The following is an 8,669-nucleotide window of genomic DNA, read 5'->3' as shown; positions in this document are numbered from 1 at the left end:
GGACAGATTTTTCAAAATTTCGTCAAAAATTGACAAAACCTTTTTTCGACGCCACTGCAAAGAAATGTATTGGAAAGTACATTGATATACCATTTTGAATTGAGTACGAGTTTTAAATGCCAAAGTAATGATGGTAATTTATTATTGTTAAAAAATTATTGCTAGCTGTGATACTGACCTGTCAGCTCTCTCTTATTTCGGTTATGTTAAAATCTTCAAATGTGTTTTGCATTTGTTTCAAAGGTGGAATAAGACATCTTTTCAGAAGTGGTGTCAAAAATTGCAAATAATTTTTCAAAATTTCTATTTGGGTCAGTTCGTGGATCAATGTTTTTCAATATTTCATGAATATTCAAATTTTGATTGAGTCCTCCGAACTATTTTGAATTGGCAAAAGTTCAAAGAAATTTGCTACTTTAGGTCCTTTTTAAATTTTGACAAGATTGGACAAGATTTAGGACTTGGCAAACTGCAGGAAACTTCAATCATGTTGTGTTGTAAATTTTGGATTTAAATTCAGCAAATTTTATGTTCAAAATTTTGGATTTCAGGGCAGAATAAAAGTAAAAATTCGTAAAAAAAATCTTATCATCTTGCAGAGAATAATTTAAAATTTCACCAATTCGAAAATGTGTTCTTGCATTATTTCTCTTTTGAACAGAAAAACTGACAAAATCTTTTTTATTTTCGACGTCACTACAAGGAATGTGCCAGAAAGTACATTAATATATTATTTTGTTTTTAATACAACTTTTATATGCAGAAGTGATGATAATACATATTTTATTGTTATTTAGAAAAATATTTTCAAAATTTTGGATTTCCATTTCGAAAAACGCGAATATCTGACATTTTGGCAGTGGTGGTGAGATTTTTGGTCAAATGGAGCGACAAAAATTCGAAAAACTCTCTTCGGGTGATTAGAAATTTGGTCTTGTAAATGACGTAATTTTCAAAAAATTCGTAAAAAATTAAAAAAATCGTAAGAAAACAAGACCGGTTTAAATACTCACATCTTATTTCTTGACATTTTCACGTAGATATAAATTCCGCTTAATTTGTACAGTGATTCTAAAACTGTTGAAACATTTTTGAAAATCGTAAATTTGGATAAAAAATCTTTTTTTGAATGTCAAAATTTTGATCTGCCAGCTATCTCTTAATTTCCGTTACGATAAAACCTTCAAACGCCTTTTTGTTTTTGTTTCAAACGTGGAATAAGACATATTTTCAAAAGTGGTGTCTAAAATTGCAAACAATTTTTCAAAATTTCTATTTGGATCAGTTCGTTGGTCAAATTTTTTCAATATCTTATAAATATTGAAATTCTGATTGAGTCCTCTGAACTATTTTGAATTTGGAAAAATTGCTAATTTAGATTCCTTTTTACTTTTGACAAGATTGGACAAGATTTAGGACTCGGTAAACTGCAGGAAATTTCAAAATTATTCAGTCATGTTGTTTGGTACATTTTGGATTTGGATTCTGCAAAATAAAGTTCCTAACTAGTTGTTCTAAATTGAGGTCAAAAGTCAAAATTTTATTTTCAAAATTTTCGATTTCAGGACGGAATAAAAGTAAAAATTCATAAAAAAATCTTATCACTTTGTAGAGAATAATTAAAAATTTCACCACTTCGAAAATGTGTTCTTGCATTATTTCTCGTTACTTTAACTGCTAGATGGTTTATTGATTACCAAAATTTTGCGAATTTTTGAAAATGTCCAAAATTGTGACGAATTTTTCAAAATATATGAAATGTTGAATCTATAAATTGGTGCTTGTCTTCAAAAAAACCTTCAATACATTCATTACTTTGAACAGAAGCATAAAAATTTCAAAAATTCAAATGTTTCATTATTTCTCTTTTTTTTTCAAAAACTTCTTAAAAAATGTACATTTTTTTAAACGCCACTGTAAAGGAATGTGTCGGAAAGTACATTAATATGTCATTTTCTATAAATATTAATTAAAATCATAATTTGGACACATTTTTACAAATTTTGACTTTCATTTCATCGTGAAATAGAACATTTTTAAAATAAGATTTTTATTTTTGAGCTTAACTTGGAAAAACTAGGTAGATACTTTGTTTTACTGAATCTAAATACAAAATTTTGAAAACAACATCATTTTGACATTTGTTCTAAAATTTTGAAGTTTATTTTGGAGGACCTGTAGATTACTGAGTTTTAAATCTACATATCTGAAAACCTTGTCAAAATATTTTAAAGGATCTAAAATGCGACCATTTGATTTTTTCCAAATTCAAAATAATCTGAAGCAAAATTTGAATATTCAAAAAATAATAGAAAGACGTGACCCAGGAATTGACCCAAATTCAAATTTAGAATCAATTATACAGGATTCAAAGTTTCTCAAACTGAAAATGTGTTATTGCATTATTTGTCGTATGTGCACATTTTTCGAAATTTCCTCAAAAATTGTAAAAAAAAATTTTTGACGCCACTGCAAAAGGAATGTGCCTGAAAGTACATTAATACATCATTTTCTATAAATACTCAATCCTCAGGCTGTAAACATAACACTTAACATTTTTCTTTGAGGCCTAAGTACTTTTTTCATTATTCGACAATTTAAATTCTGAATTTCTGAGTACAAGTTTTCCAACCAAAATTAACAACAATAATAGCAACAATAATTTCTTATTATTACTTGTTTATGTTTCCTTGTGTCGCCTCTGACTTTGTCATCCATTTTCTTCGCCTCTGTCCATGTTTCTGTCATCGACCGCCGACCTTCGCAGCATTTCTGCAGAAAATCGTAAATACCACCATTACCAAACATCCGCATCTCACCAATCGAACCGATTACTTAACACCTCACGTCTTCTGCGAGGCGATTTTTCGTCATTCGCTCAAATTTTTCCAAATCGTCGATTTATCCGAAATGTGGAGTGAACCGTGAGGCGTTTAACCTTGCACTTGGTAGTACTGCGATGGTCGTTATTGTTTAACCTTCAGATATTCAAATTTGATCAATGCACCTGATTGTGGGCGTGTAATCCAGTGGAAAAAAACCTAATCGCCTAATTGTGGCCAAGTGAAAGTCCTCCGCATTTTTCATCGAGCGTGCTGTTTTCGACAAACGAAAAATGTACTCTGGATCGACGGTTTCCACGTTTTTGCCAGTCTAGAATCTCGCACAGGCAAGAAAGATCGATAAAATTCGATCAGAACGAGAGATTTTGCGGTTTCTTTACAAACAGCCATGTGGAAAGCCCTACGTGAATCCCATTGAAATACCGTAGATCAGTGTTTTTTTACGCTAAATCGCAAACATTATCTGTACCGACCCAATTAACTGTCAATTTGGACCATTTACATTCACTCTACCAACCAAATTCTTCTACTTATTTGTCACAACTTTTTCTCTAATTGTTTAAAAATGTACGACGTTAATATACATAAATTACAAATAGTACGGTTTGGTGATCGACCTTGCACGTTTACTTGTTGCTCAAGTAGCCAACAATATAATACGGATTACAATGTCATATCCGGAATTCCTCAAGGTTCCACTCTGGGCCCCCTTTATTTCGTTTCTCCACCAATATTTTTATTAATGCTTGTAAACTATTTATATCTGTGATTACTCGCGATTGTGACAGACTACAACATAATTTCGTTACACAGTGGTGTAAACATGTAAAAAATGTAAAAGTGTTGTACGTCGTCCTGCAAGCAAATTTCTTGTCATAATTTAGTCCTGAAATGTTGCCATGACTAAAGAGCTGGGAATTTATTTTGATAAAGCATTGACTTTCACTCAAGGCAGACATGTACGTGGGGTGTGCATGTACGGTACTGAGATTTGCACTTGGAAACAGGAAACTGCCAACTGCAAGAGAGAACTTATTAAGAAAGATCTTCTTAATGTAGGTATAAAGAAATCTTCGTAATATTTTTTCTACAATGTGTTTGCAGTTCGATACTTCTTGGGTAGAGATTTATTATTATCAGTATTAGTATTATCGTTCTTAGACAAATTCCTCAGTTACAAATTTTTTTGTATTATTAAGTAGTACCACCCACTCGTACGGCAAGAAATTCCATGTTTCCTAATTGTTTTAATTGGTTTTTTATTATACCCGAATCATAATCCTTGCTTTTGACACTAAAATGCGTGCGAAAAAGGACCCTTAAAACACTTGCGACGTTAAAAGCACTCCGCTACGCGTCGTGCTCTTAAACTCATCGCGCGTGCTTTAAAGACTTCCTTACAAACTTGTATCATAATATACTATTTTCTAACACTAATATCTTATACTGTTTCTATGGTGCATTTGAGCTCACACCTTATGTTTCCCATAAAATACGCTCATACACCCGGCGGCACGGCAATTTTGCCGGAGTACATACACTATTACGGATATTACTATCAAGTAATAGTGCAGTGCTTATCAACATAATTACCGGCATCTCGCCTCCGCATTATGACTTTGTTGTGTGTTATGTTCTGTGTCAATGTTAAGGAACTTCCTCACGATGTGACATGGGTATAATAATATACCTTTTTGAATTTCAACTACCAATGTGTTATCTAAATCCAGAATTTTTAAATTTTTAAGAAGAGATTGCGGTACTATTCCCGTTGCTGAAATTAAAGTGGTAAAATCGAAATTTTTTCTAAACACCAAAGATTTCTCATAGCAACGGATAGCTCTAAATATTTATTAATTTTTGTGTTATATGTCTGTGTTATATTATGTGAATTTGGAACAGCTATATCTAAAAGATATGCTTGCTTTTGTTGTTTATTTAAAATTATAATGTCTGGTCTGTTATGCTTAATATGAATGTCAGTTAAAATTGTTCTATCAAAATATAACTTGTAACTGTCATTTTCCAAACAACTTTCTGGTGTATAACTATAATGTGGTTGTGTATTCTTTAATAAATTGAATTTAACACATATTATTCAAGAATCATTTTATTCATCATTTTTACAGTAATTATCACAAAAGTGAAAAGTACAATTATTGAATTGGAACTGCGACATTAGCTTCGTGCTCTTGTTCCTAACATCTTCTTCTTTAACTTCTGCTGTTTCATCCAATGCAAGTGCCCCTCCATCGAAAACTGGCAGTCTTTACATCTTCTTCAAATGATTCTTGCCGTAATGTGAATTAACTTTTAATGAACTTCTACACACTTACCCCATATTAAGAAAAGCCAAAATGACATCTTCCGTCACCTCCGTGATGCTTTTATAGTTACGGCCTTGAAACGAAACATACACCTTTTCGTATGCACTTTTAGACTTCATTGGTAACAAATTGCCCCTTTTTCTACCATAGTACCCACGGCAACCTTCGCATTTTGTGTATTGTGACGCGCCTCGAATAATTTCTGAATTTATTAAAATTTCTGATAAGATGTTAGTGTTAGAAAAAATCTTGAAGACAACACGTGTTTTATAACGCGTGTTCAATTGAAAAGATCATCAAATTGGCTTTGATCTTTGTCGCTATCTTTGTCTAACCAACTTAATTTACGATGTTGTTGTCTTTTAAAAAATAAAGTCAAAGCCAACTCAATTGAACACTTGTTAGTTTAAAAATCTAGGGGCCAGTTTACAGAAAGAGAATTAAATATTTAATTCGAATTAAATTTTAATGCGCGATTAACCCATGAATCCGAAACTTCGATTGGTTCAATCTGATCACGTGTTCAGTTAATCTCGCATTTGATTACGATTAACTTAATTTCGCTTCTGTAAACTGGCGCCTGGTCTATTAAACTACGACCTCGATTTTTAAATCGTCTATAAAACACTTGTTGTCTTAATAGCTATAAAATACATTCCATTTTTTAGCAAACTGGTAGTACCACAGCTGCCACGTCATGACGTAATAAAATGTATTAAATTATTTCCATATCCTTTACTTTTCATTTTCTTTATTTATATGTAACAGATATATTCCCATTTTTTCTCAATTTTTTATTTTTATTATTTAAGTAAATTCAGTCAATTAACGACATTAACGCTGTTTATAACCTCAAACTTAGAAAAACATAACCTAATTCAACAGACAGCTTTACTAGGATTTCTTAGTTTTTGAAGCAATTTCTCAGTTATGATTAGACCGGAACTAGTAAGTAGTACCACTGGTACGATAACCTATCTTGTTAGATAACGTCTTTACATATTTATATCTAATTAATTATGTCTGTTTGGTACAAAACCTACACTTTATAAATTACATAAATGACTTTGCCCAGCACCCATGGTACCACTTCTTGCCTATTGCTTATCTGTCAGTCGTATAAATTCTTTTATAAATAGATTCTTTCTTTCTTATTATTGCATTTTGTAACGTCTGAAGCAAGAGAGTAAAATTATGTTTGGAAGCTGAAAGCAGACATTTCTAACATTTAGGTACTCTAGTTCGTAAATACGATTGGAGGTCCTCATGATTCTTTTACAATCGACAGGTCACACATAATGCACACCTTTATGAAAATCAAGATTTCAACGTTCTCAAAATCAATAACCTAACTTTTAAGACACACTTGGTAATTGAAATTTTAAGGAATTGCCAACTGAAATTTTTTTCGATCTCACGGTATTACTACTATAAGTAAATTGAATAAAGTATATTTTTTGTTCGACACTCGTGGGCCTTTAAAACGCTCGTTTCACTCGCGTTTTAAACTGGCCCACTCATGCCAAAAAAAGTCCAATTTACACACGAACTCGTTAAATAAACTATTATTTTTACAGCTTACAAGATACCAAGTGGTACTGTTTGATTGCAATGACATAATCATTCTTTAAAACGTTACAAATCTCTATTTCGAATCTAAAATGAAGCAATTTTTTTGGAACTTGGTACTACCCAAGCTGTTTAACATCAAACACGTTGAAGATCAAGTTGTTATTACAAACAGGATTTGCTGGTTTTTGAAGCAATTTCTTAGTTAGGTTTAGACCGGCTTGTCTTTAGTATTATGAAGTAGTACCACACACTGGTACGGCAACAAATTCCTCATCTCCTAATTGTTTCAACAATAAGTTCCATTTTTAAAAAATTGGTAGTACCAGAGCTTCATAATGTAATAAGGTTTATTAAAATATTTCTATAATTGAATATCAATTTGCTATTATGAATAGGATTTCCTACATTTCGAACCAATTTCTCAGTTATGTTTAGACCGGAACTAGTAAGTAGTACCACTGGTATGATAAATAATCTTGTTAGATAACGTCATTACATATTTATACTTAATTATGTCTGTTTAATACAAAACATTCATTCCATGAATTAAATTTTTTACTCAGTACCCATGGTACCAGGTCTTACCCATTATTTACCTGTCAGTCGTATAAGTACTCTGACCGTTTCCTTCTCGTTAATTATCGCATTTTGTAACGTATGAAGCAACAGATCGTGCATTATTATTGTCATCATCATTATTATTATTATTGAAATTTTCGAAAATCCGGTCATGCCCGTTCGTAATGAATCGGCTCTCGTTCCAGTCGGCATCAATGATGCAAAATTACATAATCCCCCACCTGGGAGATGTTTGGGACAGATTCGTACATAAGAGACTTTCACTCCACTGATAACATGTGAAAGTTTAATGTAGGTATATGGAACACTCCTAAGAATAATTAATTTAATTTCGTTCGCCTTGGTTCGATTACGTCCGTCCGATAGTCAAGAAAACCGTTTTCGTAAAAAGGGTCAATAGCACTGAAAAAAAAATTACAACACTGTAACGCATTTGCAACGAGCGGTGAGGAATGCGAGACGGTCATACCAAATGTCAAGCGGTCTCGTTCGTATGGGAGATGGGTCGCTAGGAAATTTCCCATTCGAGGGGAGAGCGTCGGGTGCATCTGCTTGCTGCATAACAAGCGGCCGGATTTGACACCTATTGGATTTGTGTGGGAAAGTGTAGGATGCGGCACGAAAGTGGACAAATACATTTGGCGACAATGAATTGCGAATACTTTCGGTGGGGTAATGTGTTGGTTCAGTTGTCCAAACACGGTACCACTTTTTGGCTCTCGCTCAGGTGCTTTCGGTACCGCTCGTTATCTCTGATTTAAGCGATGTAGTTACGAAACTAAATGTTTTGTAGCAATTAAATTGAATCTTGAGTAACGCGTCGGACAGATTTGAATCCTACAGAATTTTTATGGGATTCGCTCAAATTTTCTTGCAACACGTATGTTCTCGAGGTTGGATTCTGTAAGAAATGTGAAAAGTATTTCATAAAAGAATTGAAATATATTTTTCGTTAAAACAGTCGAGGATTTTATGAAACTTTGACAATTTCAAAAAAACTTATACATTCTTTATTAAAAACATCTAAGAATCTTTTTGTTGACATTATCGTTGCTAAACAATTGACAATTGTTGGCAAATTTTACAAAATAAATAGAAATGGGGTTAGATTCTTGACAGTTTATTTTTAGAAATTATCCTGTCAAGAACCAGACATTTTTATTTTTCTAAAAATTTTAATAGTAAAAAAATCATATGAAGACATTTCGCATTGTGTGCTACAATCAATAAGTCTTTTTTCTTTTATTTTATTGCGAAACCTTTAGTGCTATTTGTTTGGGTAAAAATTGTTTTATTTCTATTTTTCCAAAAATGTCAAAAACCATTTAACGATCTCCAAATGTCTTAC

This window comes from Tenebrio molitor, chromosome 8, assembly GCF_963966145.1.
Source record: "Tenebrio molitor chromosome 8, icTenMoli1.1, whole genome shotgun sequence".
Lineage (NCBI taxonomy): Eukaryota > Metazoa > Arthropoda > Insecta > Coleoptera > Tenebrionidae > Tenebrio > Tenebrio molitor.
The sequence above is the reverse complement of the archived record's forward strand: the minus strand, read 5'-3'. Positions refer to the sequence as shown.